Here is a 19,296-nt window from a genome sequence, read left to right on the forward strand (position 1 = left end):
CTAAGTAAATATGTGTTTTTATACCAATTCTGTATTCCTAATTTTGCATTTATGTCCTTAAAGAGTGTCTTCTTGAACTGTGAAATGTATACAACCCAGAGCGACTGCTGCGATTAGTAAAGACTGCAAATGTTATTTACCAGTGCGGGTACTTTGGAAGTTCTTTTAACTTCAAGCTTTGAAAGGACAAGAAAATTAAATGAGAAAAATTGAACTTACTTTGTAGCATGCCCTACATAGAATTTGTTAAGTGAATGTAACCTGATGTTAAATAGAACACTCTCTCTTCAGTTTCTCCAGGGGGACTCATAGTCTAGCTCTCACTTACCAAAGTATATCTGAGACAGAGTGCCATTAGAGGAATCTTAAAAAGAAAAAAAGAAAAAAAAAATTCTGAGGCTGAGCTTCAAAAATTCAGGACATTTATCCAGGGACTTCTTTTGTACCTCAAGAATATAAAAAGTTTTTGGACAGTGGGAAGAAAGAGGAAAGATGGGATGGGGGAAATTTGTGCTGAGAACTTCAAGTCCTATATCCCATGAGGAAATAAGAGGTGGGGGGCGGGTGTCTGAACTTCCCCGCTCAAGTCTCGGGGGCCCTTCAACATGGCCACTTTGAGAGTCAGATGTGTGTGGCCTGGAGTTAGAGGAATGGCGAGCTGCCCCAGAAAATATGCAGGGTAGAAGAGGAGGGGGTGAGCGGTATTGAGGGGGGTGGAGTCAGGGCAAGTAACCGCTTCGTGTGGAAAATGACCTCATCTCCCCCCTGCAGCAGGACACAACGGTGCACAGGATCAAGGACTGCCCTCCCGAGGCTGATTTAGGGTCTGCCTAGAAGACCATCTACAGGGGGGTGGGGTTCCAACAGTGTGGGAGTGGGTCCTGCGAGAAGGCTGGGAGCAACCAGCTAAAGAAGGGGTATCAACACATCTCCAGAGAAACCTCCAGGAGGACCCCCACAAGGGTGCTCAAGAGAGTATCGGCTTTTTTTTTTTTAAGTTCATTTATTTTGAGAGAGAGAGCATGAGTGAGGGAGGGACAGAGAAAGAGGGAGAGAAAAAATCCCAGCACACAGCTCGACTTGAGGCTTGATCTCAAGAACCATGAGATCATGACCTGAGCTGAAATCAGGAATCAGGTCACTTAACCAACTGAGCCACCCCGGAGCCACAAGAGAGTATCAGCTTTAAACACAAGCCTAACTCGGCACAAAGCCAAGTGATAGCAGATACAACAGAAGCAAGACCGTTTTCTGCTCCTGTCTTCCCTTTGTCTCTGTTCCAGCCCTAGGGGTGAGCCCAATGAATGAAGAGGAACAAGAAAAGAGAAATAAAGGGAAAATGTGGGCTACGAGCTACTAGTGGTGTGGTCTGGCAAAGGGAGGTTTGACATTATATAAAACTCATCATTTTAATTATTTCCAGGGCTGGGTATTCTAATGGGGGCCTTAGAGTGTGTTTGTGACTTAAAAGGGCAACAGGACTGACTGTATATTGCCTCTGGGTAAATCGTATTTATCTAGGGCAGGGAAAGATTACCACAGACAATAAACTTCATCGGATCAGCAGGAACAAAAGTAAAGCTGTGTTTTATCACGTTCCGTAAGTCAAATCTGGTCAACACTTTTGCTGCATTAACTTAAGAATAAGCAAATAGAAAACTATAAATAACCTAAAGCTATACTTGTGGTGTTGATTGAACATCATTTTCTAATCCTTTCTTCAGAGAGCTTTACTGAAATCCATATACAGAAATGGCCAAATCCACATCTCTGTCTTGTTCTTAATCTGAATCACTCATTCAACAAATATTTAATGAGACTCTGACAAGTTCAGCTTCCTAAATGCTACCTCTGTCTTGCCACTCCCCTACTCCAGAACCCTCTGTAACTCCCTACTGCTTACAGCAACGATTGTTCAGAGGATGAACACTCCTCTGGTGCGGAGAGGAGATATCAGTAGCGTGGAGGTTTAATTCACCCTTACCTCCCTCTCTTTTCATTCTGAGGGGGGAAGGTGGCTTTACCTCCCTCTCCAGGCCACTGGCCTCACCGCCCTAAAAGCTACTGTGATGCATCAGAGGACTTATTTAATTTGCTCTCAGCAGAGTTCCTATCCTTTGTCCACTGAAATCACTTGGATAAAAAGGAAATAGAATTATATTTCATTTGGATTCAACTTACATTTTCTTTCTTTCTTTTCTTTTTTTTTTTTTTTTTATTAAGCTGGGAATAGAATATTCTCTGTTGGCAGCAGCCCAGCGATAATCGTTTTAGCTCAGATGGCTTCTCTAATGCCATATCCTGGGGAAGAAAAGCTTATTGGGGCTTTCATGACAGCCTTTTATCTCTAGGGCCTCTTTAGTCTCTACCTCTTGCACCTGGCCTGACAGAAGGTTTGGAGGCTTTGGGGGTCAAAGCATTTGGGTTGGGAGAGGCAGGATGGGGCAGCAGTTACAAAGGTCTGACCTGCACCCAGCTCGAAGGACATCTTTGCTGTTCACGCATTTACATGCACTATTCTTTTTTCTTTTATTTATTTTAATGTTTATTTATTTTTGAGGGAGAGACAGAGACAGAGCATGAGCAGAGGACGAGCAGAGAGAGGGAGACACAGAATCCGAAGTAGGCTCCAGGCTCTGAGCTCTCAGCACAGAGCCCGACATGGGGCTTGAAGTCATGAACAGCGAAATCATGACCTGAGCCAAGGCAGGCCACTTAACTGGCTGAGCCACCCAGAAGCCCCTACATGAACTATTCTAAGATTATAAGCCTCTGTACTCTCTCCTCTGTGGTCTCCAGTACACCTTGTTTGGGAAAGCATTAAAATGATTTTTTTTGTTTTTTGTTTTGAGAGAGAGAGAAGGTGCACGAGTCGGGGGAGAGGGACAGAAGGAGAGAGAGAGATGACCCCAAGCAGGCTTCGAGTGCTGTCATTATGGAACCCCATGCAGGGCTCGATCCCACAACCCTGGGATCTTGACCTGAGCCCAAATCGAGGGTCGGGCGCTCAACCTCTTGAGCCACCCAGGCGCCCCAGAATGAATTTTTTGAATCAAGTATTATTATGCTGTTGCAGCTTGTTCTATATCCCATTGGAAATGCTAAAAATAATGATGGGAAACACATTCAAAGTCCAGGTGTTGTGAGATAAGATTGACACTTGTATTCCAAGCTTCCTTTTTTTTTTTTTTATGACTTCTTTTATTTTAGTGTTTTTTATACTTAATACCACAGTTGCTTACTATGTGCTGGACATTGGGTCCTAAAATAATCAACAAGAAAGAGGCTGGGGGGAGGGGTCTTTAGGGAGGGGTGTGTGTGGAGGCATTTGGCCTGCCCATAATCTTCAGCAGCCACCCCAAAACCACCCAGTTAACACCAGGATGAGGATGATGATAGTAAATCTTATGAACAAAGTGCAAAGGCTGTTTTGATGGATCTAAACCTGTATTCGCAAAACATAAGCTAATGGGAATGCAGCTTCAAGACAAGATTTAGTCCCGTCTTCCCATCAGATTTTTAAAGCTGCCGCAAGAGAAGCTTATGGTCTATTGGAGTAGGAAACTGATGTGTGCACAATGAAATAAATTACTAGAGGGTAAATGCTATAATGGGTATTGTGTTTTCCTAATGAACCCTTCCGGGGTGGGTCAAGAGTGCTCATTTTCTTCTCGGAAATAGCTATCTGGCCCCAAGAGATAATCCTCTCTCAAATACCCGATCAGTTGGCACCAATGTCTTAATACCTCCAAGGGGTGTCCTCCCACAGTCTGACCTCCTGTATGAGGCCATGAAGAAAGTTTGCCTTGCATCCCTGAACTCATTGCCACCCCTTACTAAGTGCCTTCACAGGAGGTCCTGCCCCGAGCCACCAAAGTTGGCCATGTATGGAAAGGTTATCTATCACTCAAGACTGCTGGATTTTCTTCTACATGGGACAAAAAACAAAAAGAATGGGTTCCATAAATGTATGCTTTACAGGATCAGGTGACTTTCCTGTCAGTAATTACTTCAGGGGCTTTTTCCGTATGCCAGCACAGTGCTATGCATTGGCCATGCTATGATAAGCAAGATGGACGTCCCTTACTCCCTGAGTTCCTCACAAGATAGGTTACCCCGTCACTTTAGGTTTTCTTTTCCCTCTTTTACCAGAAAGATTGAGCCAAGCTTTCTCCCTTGGAGCTGCCCCCCAAAGATTCGTTCACACACATGCAGACACCTAGATTTCTGCGCATTAAGAAAGAACATACTTTCCCCATGATATTCTTTTTCACAGCACCCTATTCACAGCCTTTCTAAGACTTATAATCTGAGGATATTTCACTAATCAATTTGTTCTCTTGTTCATTATCTCCCCCTCTCATTAGTATGGAAACTCCACGAAAGCAAGGACTGCTTGGTCTTAGTCCCAGCTGAATCCTCAGTTCCTAACCAGCCCCTTGCACACTGTAGGTGTTCAACAATATTTGTAGAATTAATAAATATGAGGAAGGAAGGAAGGAAGGAAGGAAGGAAGGAAGGAAGGAAGGAAGGAAGGGAGAGAGGGAGGGAGGGAGGAAGGAAAGAAGGAAGGATGGATGGAAAGGAGGGAGGGGGGAAGGAAGGAAGGAGATAGAAGAAAAAAAGAGAGTCAGAAAAGGTTATACAAGGCCTACACAAAGATAGGGTCACCTAGTATCTTAAGGACTTCACATATCCATTTATAAGGGGATTACGGGTCTGGGGCGGCATCTTTGATGAGTCTAGAGACCCACAAGCAGCTCTCCCGGACATTCTCTCAGGGTAAACAGTGACATACTTTGGACCTTGCAGACCTTGAGTCACACAGCTGAAAGAGGTTATTATTTCTTGATGTCACTGACTAGAGAGACTAGAGAGAAAGGAGCACCAATCTCTGGGCTCTCAGCAGGCAGTTGTATCTGGTGGTTGGATGTGTCCTTGGAGACAGAACCCAAGCAAGGGTCCAACAACGTTTTCCTTCGATCGAGGCAAAAATTCTAATGAAAATACCTCTTGTTTTATAAGACAATTTTTAAATACATTTTTTCTAATATCCTTAAATACATTTTTCTAGTTAGAGTTCACATAGGCTGAAAGCAAGCCCGTTAAATTGGCCAAGCAAAAATGTGTGCACACAATGAGGTCACTGCAAAGAAATACATGGGATCAGAGAGGTGTGATTCCTCAGAACCACAGTGTAGGCCCAAGTTAAGAATTTTAAGTACCTGAAGTCATTTATTCCTATTTCCTGCACTTATTAAACATTTATTGAGCACATATTATATCTTCAGTGGATTCATTTATTCAGTGATAAATATGGTGGACAAAACCAAATCACACAGGTTGGGGAGGGATATGGTAGTGGCCACTGCTGAACGCCCTAGACACGTAGTAGACTGTTCCATGCTGTTGTGTGTTGGATGTAAAGAACTCATCAGTCCCACACCTGGAGAGCAGTGTTTCCCAGCCCGCTCCCTGTGGGACTAAAGTGCTTTTTGGTGCTACCAACGGTACAAAGATGTCATTAAATTTATTTTTACATCAGGGGCACCTGGGTGGCTCAGTTGGTTAAGCGTCCAACTTTGGCTCAGGTCATGATCTCACGGTTCGAGTTTGAGCCCTGCATCGGGCTCTCTTCTGACAGCTCGGAGCCTGGAGCCTGCTTCAGATTCTGTCTCCCTCTCTCTCTGCCCTTCCCCCACTCACACTCTGTCTCTCTCTGTCTCTCAAAAATAATAAGCATTAAAAAATTTTTATTTGACTTTTTTTACATCAGAAAGTACAGTGGGTCTAGGAGGGCCTGGGGGCTCAGTCAGTTAAGCATGGAACTCTTGGTTTTGGCTTAGGTCATGATCTCACAGTTTGTGAGTCCGAGCCCACATCGGGCTCTGTGCTGACAGTGCAGAGCCTGCTTGGGATTCTCTCTCTCTCAAAATAAATAAATAAACATGAAAACAAATTTTAGTAATAAAAAAGGAAAGTACAGTGGGTCTCGCTGCTTTTTATCAGGCACCATTTAGATCAAAAAGCCGGCGCAATCATTTTCTTGATAATGCAGTGCAAATGCAAACACTAATACGTAGCCCAAATTGTAGCCACACTATGTGTAAGAGAATTTCAGGGCCAGGCTGCCATTTCTAGGCCTCTCACATTCACTCTTGACGCTAATTAATGCTAGAATTCACACTTCTCTGGGTTTCCAGTTTGCTAGCAGGTGCTGTGTAGATCACCTCTAGATCACGCAGGGACTTAATGCTCCTGGCAGCCTTCCTCGTCAAACAGAGCAACATCGCTGTCCCGTCCCCAGCTGACCCGCTGGAATCATGCCACTGGGCAGGCACTCTGGATCACCCTCTGACGTGCACTGATCAACTGCGTTTCTGTGATCCTGCCTGACCATCAGATGTGGAACAGAGCTAGTTCACTTACACTATGAAGCATCGAGACTCCCAAAGTTCTTGGCATAGAGGGCACCCTTGTATATATTTTTTTGACTGGTTTTGTTAGTCTCTGAATTTCTCGATTCTCTCTACCCGAATACTCTCACCCTGAGCTCAGAATGTTTCAGCTGCACCATTCATAATTTACTTTTGTTGTTTCTCTCTGCCTCTCTTTTTTTTTTTTTATTTTTTTAATGTTTATTTATTCTTAAGAGACAGGGACAGAGTATGAGTAGGAGAGGGGCAGAGAGAGAGGGGGAGACACAGGATCTGAAGCAGGCTCTGGGGTCCAAGCTGTCAGCACAGAGCCCGATGTGGGGCTTGAACTCAGGAACCGCAATATCATGGCCTGAGCTAAATCAGCCGCTTAACTGCCTGAGCCACCCAGGTGTCCCTCTCCACCTATCTTTGAAGTCAGGAAGCTAAGTATGGTAAGTGGAATAATGGCTCCCCAAAGATGACAATGTCCCAGTCCCTGGAATCTGTGAATGTGATAGGCCACACAGAAAGTGAGCTAAAGTTGCAGATGGAACTAAGGTTGCTAATCAGCTGTAGAGATAAGATTAACCTGGATCATGCAGGTGAGACAAATGTAATCACAAGGGTCCTTATGAGTGAAAGAAGGGAGGGTGGTTGGAGGTAGAGGAGACATTACAAAGAAGCAAGTCAGGAGGGTTGTAACTGCTTGTCTTTCAAGATGGAAGACGGCCATGAGCCAAGGAATGGGGGCAGCCCCCAAAAGCCAGAAAAGGAAAGAAAACAGGTTCTCCCCTCGAGCCTTCAGAAGGAACACAGTCCTGCCATACCTTGATTTTATCCCAGTGAGACTCATTTTGAACATCCGATCTACCGAACTGTAAGGTAATACATTTGTGTTGTTTTAAGCCGATAAATTTGTGGTAATTTGTTACCACAGCAATAGAAAATGAATACTATGCTTGATTCTTCGTTTCCATAAGTGCCCTTGCTTTCTGCAGATATTCAATAAGCATGTGTTGAATGAGTAAATACCAAAGAACTACTGTTTTACACCTATGGTTGATTTTTTTATTGTGATAAAATATACACAGTATAATATTATGTTTACCATTTGTAAATGTACAGCTCAGTGTTACTAACTCTATTTACACTGTTGTATAACCATCGGCACCAACTATACCCAAAAGTTTTTAATCTTCTCCCTACTCTACTCATGAAACAATAACTTCCCCCTTTCCGTCTATCCCCACCCCCTGCTAACCTCTATTATACTCTCTGCCTCTATGGATTTGTCTATTCTAGGTAACTCATAAGTGGAATCGCACAGATGTCCTTCTATGTCTGGCTTATTTCACCAAGCATGTTTTTAAAATTCATCCATTTGGTAGTATATATCATACACACACACACACACACACACACACACACACACACACATATATATTCCTTTCTATGGCTGAATAATATTCCATCATATGCATATGTCACATTCTGTTCAGCTATTCATCTCTCGACAGACACTTGTGTTGTTTCCGTGTTTGGCTATTGTCAATAGTGCCACTAAGAACATTGGTGCACAAGTATCTGTTCGAGTCCTAGGTTTCAGGTCTTTGGGGTATGTACCTAGGAGTGAAATTGCTGGATCATATGATAGTTCTGTGCTCGACCCTTTGAGAAACTACCAGAGTGTTTGCCATAGCAGCTTCACCATTTCGTATTCCCACCAACACTGTCTGAGGGTTCCAACCTCTCCTCATCCTCATCAACACTTCTCTTCCACTTCTTTCTTTCGTAAAATCAAGTTAGAGCCATCCTAGTAGTTGTGAAGTGGTATCTTAGTGTGGTTTTGATTTTCATCTCCCTAGCCCCTAATGATATTGCACATCTTTTAAAAGGGCGTATGGGCCTTTGTATATCTTCTTTGGAGAAGTATCTATTGAAGTGCTTTATTCATTTTTTGAATTATTTATTTTTGCCCTTGAGTTTTTGTTGTTGAATTTTCTTTCTTTTTTTTTTTTTTAATTTTTTTAACGTTTATTTATTTTTGAGACAGAGACAGAGCATGAACAGGGGAGGGTCAGAGAGAGGGAGACACAGAATCTGAAACAGGCTCCAGGCTCTGAGCTGTCAGCACAGAGCCCAACGCGGGGCTCGAACTCACGGACCGCGAGATCATGACCCGAGCTGAGGTCGGCCGCTTAACCGACTGAGCCACCCAGGCACCCCTTGTTGTTGAATTTTAGAAGTCCTTGTGTATTCTGGATATTAATCCCTTATCAGATAAATAACTTGCAAATATTTTCTCCCATTCAGTAAGTTGTCTTTTTGCTTTCTTTAATAGTACCCTTTGATCCACAAATGTTCATGAAGTTGATAAAGTCCAATTTATCCTTTTTTTTTTTTTTTCGCTGTTGCTTATGCTCTTACAGTTCATCTCAACTTGGATGGCAGATGGGTTCTGTCTGAATATCTCACAAAAATCATCAGAGGCTTTTTTATTCGGTTTTCCGCTCTGTGTCTGTCCTCATATAAAGGATTGTCCAAATAGCAGAAGTCACATATAGCGAAGTGTTCTTTTATATGTAAAACTCTCTAACTAGTTTTATTCACAATAGTCTAAAAATGCAAATAGTCCAAGTGTCCATCAGCAGTAGAATGGATACAAAAACTGTGGAACATTGGCCCGTGGAGGAAGACCTAGCGATGAAAAGAATGCAGTCTTGCTATAGGTACAAACCTGAATGACTCTCAATGACACACTGAAGAGTAAGAAGTCAGACACAAAAGTGCACACACCGTAGGGCTCCCTTTATCACAGGGTTAGAGAGGTCCGTTTCATGGTCACCTGGAGTAAGGTATTAACTGGGAAGAGGCCCAAGGAGACAAGAAAGTCTTCTGAGATATTGGAAATAGTTTATATCTTGATCTAGGCAGCGGCTACACAGGGGCATGGGTATGCATAATGGTCAAGGTTATGCCAGATTTGTGCGCCTTACTGTTACGTTATCCCTCAATCAAAAAAAATTAAATCTCTGGTTTATAGTGAGAATCAGTGTTCATATTGGTAAGTGATCTTGGTAATGTTTCCCATCAGGACAGGGCTGAACTACCTCTCCAAAAGGCTCTGCCTTGTCTGGAAACCTCAAAAACAATAGCTGATAGAGCAGCAGCAGCAAATAGAAGCTCCCTACGATGGTCTAGGAGTCTTGGAAATGTGCCCGTGGCCGGAAGAGTTTTCTTGAGGGGTTGTTAGATGGGCAGTAAGTCATTAGCTTCTAGATTCCTGTTATATTCCTAAAATATAAAAATAGGTTCCCTGGAAAATATCAATGAGCAACCAAGTAGGATGACTTGAATGGTGTAATATTTGGAAACAACTATGGTTGTTGCTCAAAGGTGTGGCTAAGATACTTTAGATACCAAGAAACAGGATTCAAAACGATAATGAGCAATAAAGCAATTTGTTGTTTTTTTTTTTAACATAAGTGCAAGTTGACACATGGGTATGTTAACACAGATTCAGGTGTGAAATTGAGAAAGCATGAAATGATAGGACGTGGCTGTAATTTGTTCACTGACTTTTCCTCTCGGAAAAGTATGTGAAAATGTGGAAATAACCTTGTAATACCTGATGTTTGAGGAAATTAAATTTTTTGGAGAAATTAAATTTTAAAAATCATTTATATGAGGTCCTAGGTAAGTAGAAATATCAGTTATCAGTCCATATCAAAGGAGAAGTCCTGGACTGTAAGGTTTGAGGGGCAGGTGAGATGAGCAGGCAACACTGGACAGGACTATCACACCTTAGAAAATCTGGCTGTTACTCAACATGAGATTTATAAAATGGCCCACCAAAGCCAAGATGAAATTCATACAGGAAGGATAGGGGCCTGAGGTTGCATATCCGGTCCAATCCCTCTTGGGTACCAAGACAAGACTGAAAAGACATGCAGCATCAACACATGCTACATCAAAAGTTTTCAAGATACTAGAATGCATTAACAGAAGTATGACAAAGAAAGACGTATGGTATGCAAGCACTAAAAGCAATCCTCCGTGTGCATTTTATTGTCTATGTCACATTTTGTTCACTATTTGGAATAGTTTTATTTTGATAGTTAAATTGCACAGTAGTTAGGAATTCTACTTGTATTAGGCAAGTGCTATGGCAATAGGCATGGAAGTCATAGGGCACTTTGATAGGATTTACATAACCACACAGATTTCAGAAAATTCCCCCAACCCATCTCCTTAAAAAGAACTATTAAATCATTAGAGATCAACCTTATTTGAGGGGGGAATAAAATCACAGGAGTTACTTCATAATCTTCAAGTATGTAATTTCTAGGGTTGTTGTAAACAGATCTGATGAGGTGCCGACATTAATAGGGATCAAAACAGAACTGGGCTTAAACACTACTAAGACATTCCAATCTATTGTCTAACTTTGGATTGCACAAGCAGCAAAAGACGGAGCGCGTGTCTTGAAAGATCTTTAAAATAAGACCAACCCCCTCCTATTCCTAACAGTTTAGGCATTCTGTACTTTTTGGAGTCAAGGACTGAACGATTTCAAGTACCTCACACATACAAGAGCTCTTTCTTCAAAGTGCTCACACAACTATCAGATGGCAGAAGTGGCTATGTTGCTCTATGGTCAGATACAAATCTATATTGATATTGAGTAAAATGAGTGAGAGAGAGACCATGTGAGTGGTGGAGAGAGGCAGAGGGAGAGAGAAGATGCCACGCTCAGCGTGGATCTCGACACAGGACTTGATCCCACGACCCTGGGATCACAACTCAAGCCAAAATCAAGAGTTGGGCACTCAACCAACTGAACCACCTTGGCACCTCAATAGGTATTTTTTAAGGACAAGTGTGTATTTCCCCAGGAATCAGAATGTCTTACACATTTACATGCACATACGCTTCTCCTTCTCGTTTCAAAGTACATTTCTGAGCCTCTTTCCCCAAAACCCACCAAAAGAAGGCATCTCACATTTGGCAAGTACCCAGGGCTGATCACACACTCAGTTCAGAAAAGGATAAGGCTCGTGAACAAGGAAATAGATAGAGCTCTGAGCTCTCCCTTAATAGGAGTCCCATCTAAACAGGGCAGTCCTTCCAATAACTGAAGAGTTTAAAATCACTATAAACTCCCACCAGCCACTCTGTCTCAGTATAACCGCTGGACATTCACCATTTCCCAGAGAGGCCCCGGGATGGATCAGGCCCCACCTGGAGCCAGAGCAGACATCTGACCTCTGTTCCTTGCACTCAAATTGTGGTTCCAAACAGAGCTCCAGCCCACACCCTCCTCTCATGTCCTTGATCACTTCCTGGATCCATGTGAGAAACTCAGACTTGTGCTGTTAATCTGTTCTAAAGGGAATTTAGCTCATCCCAGGGGTTGGCTCACACCCATAAAAGCAAGGGAACTAAGGTCCTAATCAGTGTGTGATACTACTTGTCTTCCTCTTCCTGCAGGATCACAGGATCAACCTCTGCATAACCAGCCTCTGAAACTCCAGGATTCTCATGAGCCCTTCTCTACTGGCAAAAACACTAGCTAACACTCACTGAGCATTTACGATGTGCCAGACACCATTCTAAATACATTTATGTATAAATGCATAGAGTAATTTATTCATTCAGCAAATATTTATTGAGTGACCACTATTGTCAGACACTGTCCTGGCAAACCAAACACCTGCTTTTTTAGATGGTATGGTCTAATAGGAGAAAAACAATAGCAAAATAATTAAATTATATAGTATATTGGGGCGCCTGGGTGGCTCAGTCGGTTGGGCGTCCGACTTCAGCTCAGGTCACAATCTCGCGGTTCGTGAGTTCGAGCCCCGTGTCGGGCTCTGGGCTGATGGCTCAGAGCCTGGAGCCTGCTTCCGATTCTGTGTCTCCCTGTCTCTCTGCCCCTCCCCCATTCATGCTGTGTCTCTCTCTGTCTCAAAAATAAATAAACGTTAAAAAAAATTTTTTTTTAATTATATAGTATATTAGAAAGTTACAGGCCCAGAGAGAAAACAGTGCAAGTAAGAGGAATGAGAAGTACCAGAGTAGGACAAGTGGTAATTGCTATTTTAAAGAAAGTGGGCAGGGGGCTCCTGGGTGGCTCAGTCAGTTAAACATCTGACTTCAGCTCAGGTCATGATCTCACAGTTCATGGGTTCCGGCCCCTGGTCAGATTCTGTGGTGACAGCTCAGGGCCTAGAGCCTGCTTCAGATTCTGTGTCTCCCTCTCTCTCTGCCTCTCCTCAACTCTCTCTCTCTCTCTCTCTCTCTCTCTCAAAAATAAATGAACATTAAAATACATACATACATACATACATACATATCTACTTTAAAAAAAGGAGAGAAAATGGGTGGGACCCCACTAGAAAGGTAACCTATAAGCAGAGGAAAGAGTCAATATAAAAGCCCCAGGGCAGATTTGCAACAACATGGATGGAACTAGAGGGTATTACACTAAGCGAAATTAGTCAGAGAAGGACAAATATCATATGACCTCACGCATATGTGGAACTTAAGATAGAAAACGGATGAACACAAAGGAAGAGAAGCAAAAGTAATAGAAAATCAGGGAGGGGGACAAACTATAAGAGACTCTTATAAATACAGAGAACAAACTGAGGGTTGCCAGAGGGGCAGAGGGTGAGGGCATGGGCTAAATGGACAAGGGGCATTAAGGAGGACCCTTGTTGGAATGAGCATTGGGTATTATATGTAGGGGATGAATCACTGGATTCTACTCCTGAAATCATTATTGCACTATATGCTAACGAACTTGGATGTAAATTTAAATAAACAAACAAACAGACAAACAAACAAACAAAAATAGCCCCAGGGCAGGAGTTTGCCTGGCATGTCCAAGAACAGCAAGGATGCCAGAGTGACTGGAGTAGAGTGAACAAGGGGTAGAATCATAGGAGGTGAGGCAGAGGAGGTGTTGACAAGGTGATGAAGCAGATTATGAAGGAGCCTTTCAGTCACTGTTGGGAATTTGACCTTTATGCAGTGGGGGGAAGCTATGGAGTGTCTTGATGTAATTTATGGGTTTTTTTAGAAGTGTTTATTTATTTATTTTGAGAGAGAAAGGGACAGCACAAGCAGGGAGAGGCAGAGAGAGGGAGAGAGGGAGAATCCCAAGCAGGCTCCCCACTATCAGTGCAGAGCCCAATGCGGAGCTCAAACTCATGAAGTGCAAGATCCTATCCTGAGCTGAGAGTTGGACACTCAACCCACTGAGCCACCCAGTCACCCCCTGATTGAATTTACGTTTTAACAGAGTTGTTGTGTCTACTATGTGGAGAAGAACTACAGAGAGTTAAGAGTATAAGCATGGAGACCATTCAGGCAAGGTGGCCAGGTCTTTGTATCTTTGCATCAGCCCATCTTTGGTGGGGTTGCCCTTGGGAAATGATGTAAGTTTTGAATGAACTAATTCTCTTCAACCAAGGCAGTCCCCATGGGGAAAATACCTGTGTGCCTTCAACAACCAATAGTCCCAGCAGGTGGGGATGAGCACATCTGTCCTCAAGAGGACATCTGGGAAAAATGGGCACCAGTAGCCACTGCAAAAATGAAGGTGGCCACAACCAGGTGATAGCAGTGAAAGGGATACATAGCAATTAGATCCTGTATGTATTTCCAACTTAGATCCAACAGGATTTGCTGCTGAGAGAAGAGGGGTCAAGAATAGTCCATGATTTGGGGACTGAACAATGGAAAGCTAGGACCGCTATTCATCAGACAGGGGATACTGAATCAGTGCTGTCTCATTTCACCTTCATAAATAAACTATGTGGCCGAGAAAATTGAGGCACGGAAATGTCAAAAGACAACACCAGAATTTGAGTCCAGGCAGTCCCTCTCAAAACACTTCACTTTTTATCATTTAAAACAAGATAAAGGGAGCCCTTCTCTGAAATATTTGTTAAGGGGCCCAGAAACTGAGTTTATCTACAGAATCTTGACCTCTCACCTAGCTGAGAACAGTGACTGACACATATTAGAATGGTCGAAACTGTGTGAGGACTGTGTGAAGATACAGTTGCAGAGACAGAACACTCGCCCATATGTAGTGGCTGGTTGACATTGGATTCTTGCCCAAAGCTCTTCGGTGCCTCCAACCTCCATATTCATAAAGTCCAAATCTTAGCTCCAAATCCATGACGTGGCTCAAGATTCATCTCTCACCGAGCCTTGGCCCCTTCTGTGCTGTTTCAGATGCCGCTCTCTTACTTTTCTCACTCTTCTTTAGACACCACGGAGATGTGTTAACTATGCTCTGCCCAGACCCTCTGCTTCCCCACCTTCCCCTGAGGCCACCATCCTGGTTTTGCTTCCCTGTCACTGGGTAGGACATACTCCATACCTCAGACACTTCTCTTTTCCCCCAGCGAAGCTGAATATTTCTCTTTCAAAGCTGTCGAACTCTCCTCCATGAAGGCTTTTGCAGAAGTGAGGGTTTTGTTCCATTGTTTGTGCCAGAGGCTTCACTACACACATCAGGAAGTCCAGATGTAGGCGGTCCAGGACTGCTACAGCTGCATAAAGAAATCGTCAAGGACTGGGCTGCTTCTAACTTCCTTGCCCGCCATCCTCAGCATCTGGCTTTGGTCTTCATGGTTGTAAGATGGCTGCTGCACCCCGGGTATTGTGTCCAGGTCCCAGGATGAAAGAAAGGGCAAGGACAAAGGGTCAAAGGTCCGTGTCAGCTGAATCTGTGTCTTTGTATCAGAAAAGTAATAGCTTTCCAGGGAGCCCCACTGGGGCTCATCTCACTGGGTAGAACCTGACTGCATGGCCGCCTCTTAATGGGCTCAATGCTGTCCTAAACAAAACTGGCATCTGGTTAGAAAGCAAGAGGAAGAAACGAAAGATGAGATGGGCAATCAGCAGTGTCTGCCACCCCTTCAGAGCCAGGTCTGGCCTGTTTGAACTTTACCCTTCTCTGAGCAGCTATTTATGATAGCAGCTGTGTGCAACTGAAGAGCAGAGTCCATGTCTATATTTCCTTTAATTGAGTGCTGAGCATGGGATACATGTCCCAGTGACTAATGCCATGAATGTAGGGGTAATGTGGCATAATGGTTACTAGCCAGGTGTCCTGGGTTTGAATCCCAACACTGCCATTTACCATTTATTCGCTCTTCAACCTCGGTCAAGTTACTTAACCTCTCTGTTCTTCTATTTCCCATTGTATAAAATGGAGATGATATAGTAATACATATTTTATACAGTTGAGACAAGAATTGATTTCAAAAGGGCATTTAGACTAGTAAGAACAATGTAAGTATCTATTCAGTAGGTACTTACCTACCTATGCTACCTATGTTTGAAATATTACCAGAAAATGGGATACACAAGTGGACAAGTTAGAACATCTTCAGGGACCAAAGGGACAGAATACTTGAAGCCAGGACTGTTGAAGACAGTCTGGATACATGGTGATCACCGGGCGATGTGATCTGGGCGGTGTGCCGGTCAGAGTTCAGGCTCTAAAGTCAGCTGCCCAGATTTGGCTATTGTCTTTTTCCCACTCAGTAACTGTGTGCCCCTGGGCAAATCACAAAATCTAAGATTCAGTTTTCTCATACTTGAAATTCAGATAAGAATAAGCAAAACCAGAGCACCTGAATGGCTCAGTCAAGTTAAGTGTCCAACTCTAGATTTCAGCTCAGGTCGTGATCTCATGGTTTGTGAGTTCAATACTTGCATCGGGTTCTGCATTGAAAGTGCAGAGTCTGCTTGGGATTCTCTCTCGCTCCCTCTCTCTTCCCCTCCCCGCCCCAAGTAAATAAATAAACTTAAAAGAAAATAAGCAAATCCTACCCCTTAGATGTGTTTTGAAGATTAAATGAGATCACCTATATAGTGTGCTTAGCGTGGCTCATGGTTTTTCTGAGTAACTGTGAGTTTTATTAAGAATCAAGACCAGGGGCGCCTGGGTGGCGCAGTCGGTTGAGCGTCCGACTTCAGCCAGGTCACGATCTCGCGGTCCGTGGGTTCGTGCCCTGCATCGGGCTCTGGGCTGATGGCTCAGAGCCTGGAGCCTGTTTGCGATTCTGTGTCTCCCTCTCTCTCTCTGCCCCTCCCCTGTTCATGCTCTGTCTCTCTCTGTCCCAAAAATAAATAAACGTTGAAAAAAAAAATTAAAAAAAAAAAAAAAAAAAGAATCAAGACCAGGTGAGCTGGACCATTTCACCCTGGCTGGAGGGGTGCAGGAGTGCAGAATGAGGCTTTGCCATACATGTTGATCCTTTCATTTGAAATCCACTGGGAAAAGGTGTCAGAACTGCGAAGTCCTTTGGTCTCCCTGTGGCACTAGGAGGCAGTCAGGGACCAGCGTCCTCCTCTTTGAGTTCTGACAATGCACCTTAAAAAAAAAAAATGCAGCAAATGAACCTCTCCTAAGAAATACCCACTTTATTTTTTCTTAGAACTTGTGTTCAACAGACACCTGCTTATCTCTGGAAGTCCCTACCTAACACGAATAGAGGCTTACTGAAGCAGCCCTGCCCAAGAAAACTTCGTGGGTCTTGAGTCCGGTGCAGCTTTTTTTTGAGGAAGATAGGTCACCACAAAAGACCACAGCCATCTTTCTCCAAGCTCAAGCATTCATGTCTGTCCTTCTCTGTTTCCCAAGTTGAAGCAGGGATTAAATTGCTGTTAAAAACAAAACACCAGAACTTCACTACATCACGCTTCACAATTACTAGAGTTTTCTTTGGGCAGATATAACACTTTTAAAAAGCTTACATTAACCATCCAAGAGCCATGATAAAATGGCTAACTGTCCCTTAATGTTGCCATTACATTATTGCAAGAACAAAGTAAAATGCCAAGTTGTTAAAAAAAAAATTGATTACATACTAAGTTGATGCTGTGTAACAAAATCTCCCTCAATTAGAATAATAGAAAAAACCTAGATCAGGATAACTAATATATATTTGCAGAATGAAAGCACAAAATGGGTAAAATATTTGTTGTGACATGTTTTTAATCCCTTTAGGTAAAGTATACCTAACTAGCATTAACATATTCTAATAAACTAAATGAGACTAATTAAATGACAGAAGCCACAGTTTAAAGTAGTTGTATGTCATAGCCATACAAGTCTTTGAATATAAAAGAAGTAATTTTTGGTTCCTATAGTAGACTGCATATTGAGGAATGTGAGGTTTCTTTTTTTAATTTTTTTTCAACGTTTTTTATTTTATTTTTTGGGACAGAGACAGAGCATGAACTGGGGAGGGGCAGAGAGAGAGGGAGACACAGAATCGGAAACAGGCTCCAGGCTCTGAGCCATCAGCCCAGAGCCTGATGCGGGGCTCGAACTCACGGACCGCGAGATCGTGACCTGGCTGAAGTCGGACGCTTAACCGACTGCGCCACCCAGGCACCCCGGAATGTGAGTTTTTTAATCCCTTGATTTGAAGCTAAAAGAATGCTATGAATTTAACAAGTAAGTCTTTGAAAATGCTCAGGAGAAATCATTTCAAAAGCTTAAATCCAGTAAAACATGTTTGAACTACCATAGAAATTCAGTAAATTTTCACCAAGTACCTATTACTATTTGTATAAGATAGATATTATAGCTCGTTTACTCCTAACTCTGATAAAATGTATACAATCACACACACACACACTCATGCACACACACGTGCACATGTGTGCACACACACACACACACTTCCAAGAAACCAGAGGCTACATATCTTAGCCAATATCACATACTTAGTGGGATTTGAACCCCAGCCTTCTAACTTTATTTTTTGTTCTACTGTTTGAAAAAAAAAATCTCTACAGTCAACATAGGTCTCAAACCCACAACCATGAAGTCAGGAGTCACATGCTCTACTGACTGAGCCAGTCAGGTGCCCCCTAGCCTTCTAACTTTGAATTTGTAGTCTGTTACATTTCAAAACAATTCTGTGTATTATGAACTCGAACACAGGACTGTCTGAATTAATGTGCATTCTCCACGTTCTCTACATAAAATCCTTCTCTTATGATATATTGTTGCAAAAGCAGAAAAACGCATGACCTGCAGAGAAGATCGGAGCCTTTCAGTTCCTAACTCTGCGGTTGTCCCTAACCCTTCAGAAGCTACATATGTATGAACTGTGTTGAGACAACGAAAGCTTTGAAACCTGGGCTTTGGCTTCAAATACCACTGGACTCTGGCAGGCAAGGCTGAGCCAAGTAAAGTGGCCCGGAACTTGGCAATAACACCAATGACCCAACTGACCCTCCTGTCTAACCCCCTGAATGTCACCCCCTCAAGCCCACACTTGGTGGTAAGGCAAGACCAATCCAATGGAAATCAGGAACGAGAGCCAAGAAGAAGAGAACACGAGCCCGCGGGTGTACTGATGCCCAGGGCAGAGCCACTCTGGGCAGTCAGTCAGCCCCAGCACTCAGCTGAACTCAGTTCAGCTCTGCCCTTTCGACTCACCCAGACAAATGGGAAAGAAGAAAGAAGGGAATGAAACAAAGTAGTCAGGACTCTCCCTCTTCTTTCTCCCTCCAGAAGAAAACCATCCTCAAGGACAGAAGTCTTATTTAAGCTCCACGTCCAGTGCCCCACTGTGGAAAGCATGGCCCAAGAATATCCCTGCATATTGGATTGGAACAGGACCAATCAATACAAACATCTCTCCTCCTGGGATTGACCTCAGAGGTAGAGGAGGGAACGCCGAGAGCTTCCTTTGCCTACAAGCCAATATTTTCTATTTGTGATGTAAACATTTTAGAACTTAATAACATCATACAGCATAAAGTAATAAATTTTGCAGGGTGGGTGAAAGCCGTGGAAATCCCTACTGAGTCTACTGAAGCTCCTACTGAAGAT

General features: G+C 43.1%; 1 long non-coding RNA gene across 1 annotated transcript in view; it reads left to right on the forward strand.

Moving 5' to 3' along the window:
• Nucleotides 1–12,103, forward strand: part of LOC102901954 — a 43,346-nt gene extending 31,243 nt beyond the window's left edge. The window contains exon 8 of the long non-coding RNA XR_006584525.1: nt 11,910–12,103. This is a non-coding gene — a long non-coding RNA (uncharacterized LOC102901954). The remainder of the gene's footprint in view (nt 1–11,909) is intronic.
• The last annotated feature ends 7,193 nt before the right edge of the window (nt 12,104–19,296 follow it).

The sequence above is a fragment of the Felis catus genome, chromosome C1, assembly GCF_018350175.1.
Source record: "Felis catus isolate Fca126 chromosome C1, F.catus_Fca126_mat1.0, whole genome shotgun sequence".
Lineage (NCBI taxonomy): Eukaryota > Metazoa > Chordata > Mammalia > Carnivora > Felidae > Felis > Felis catus.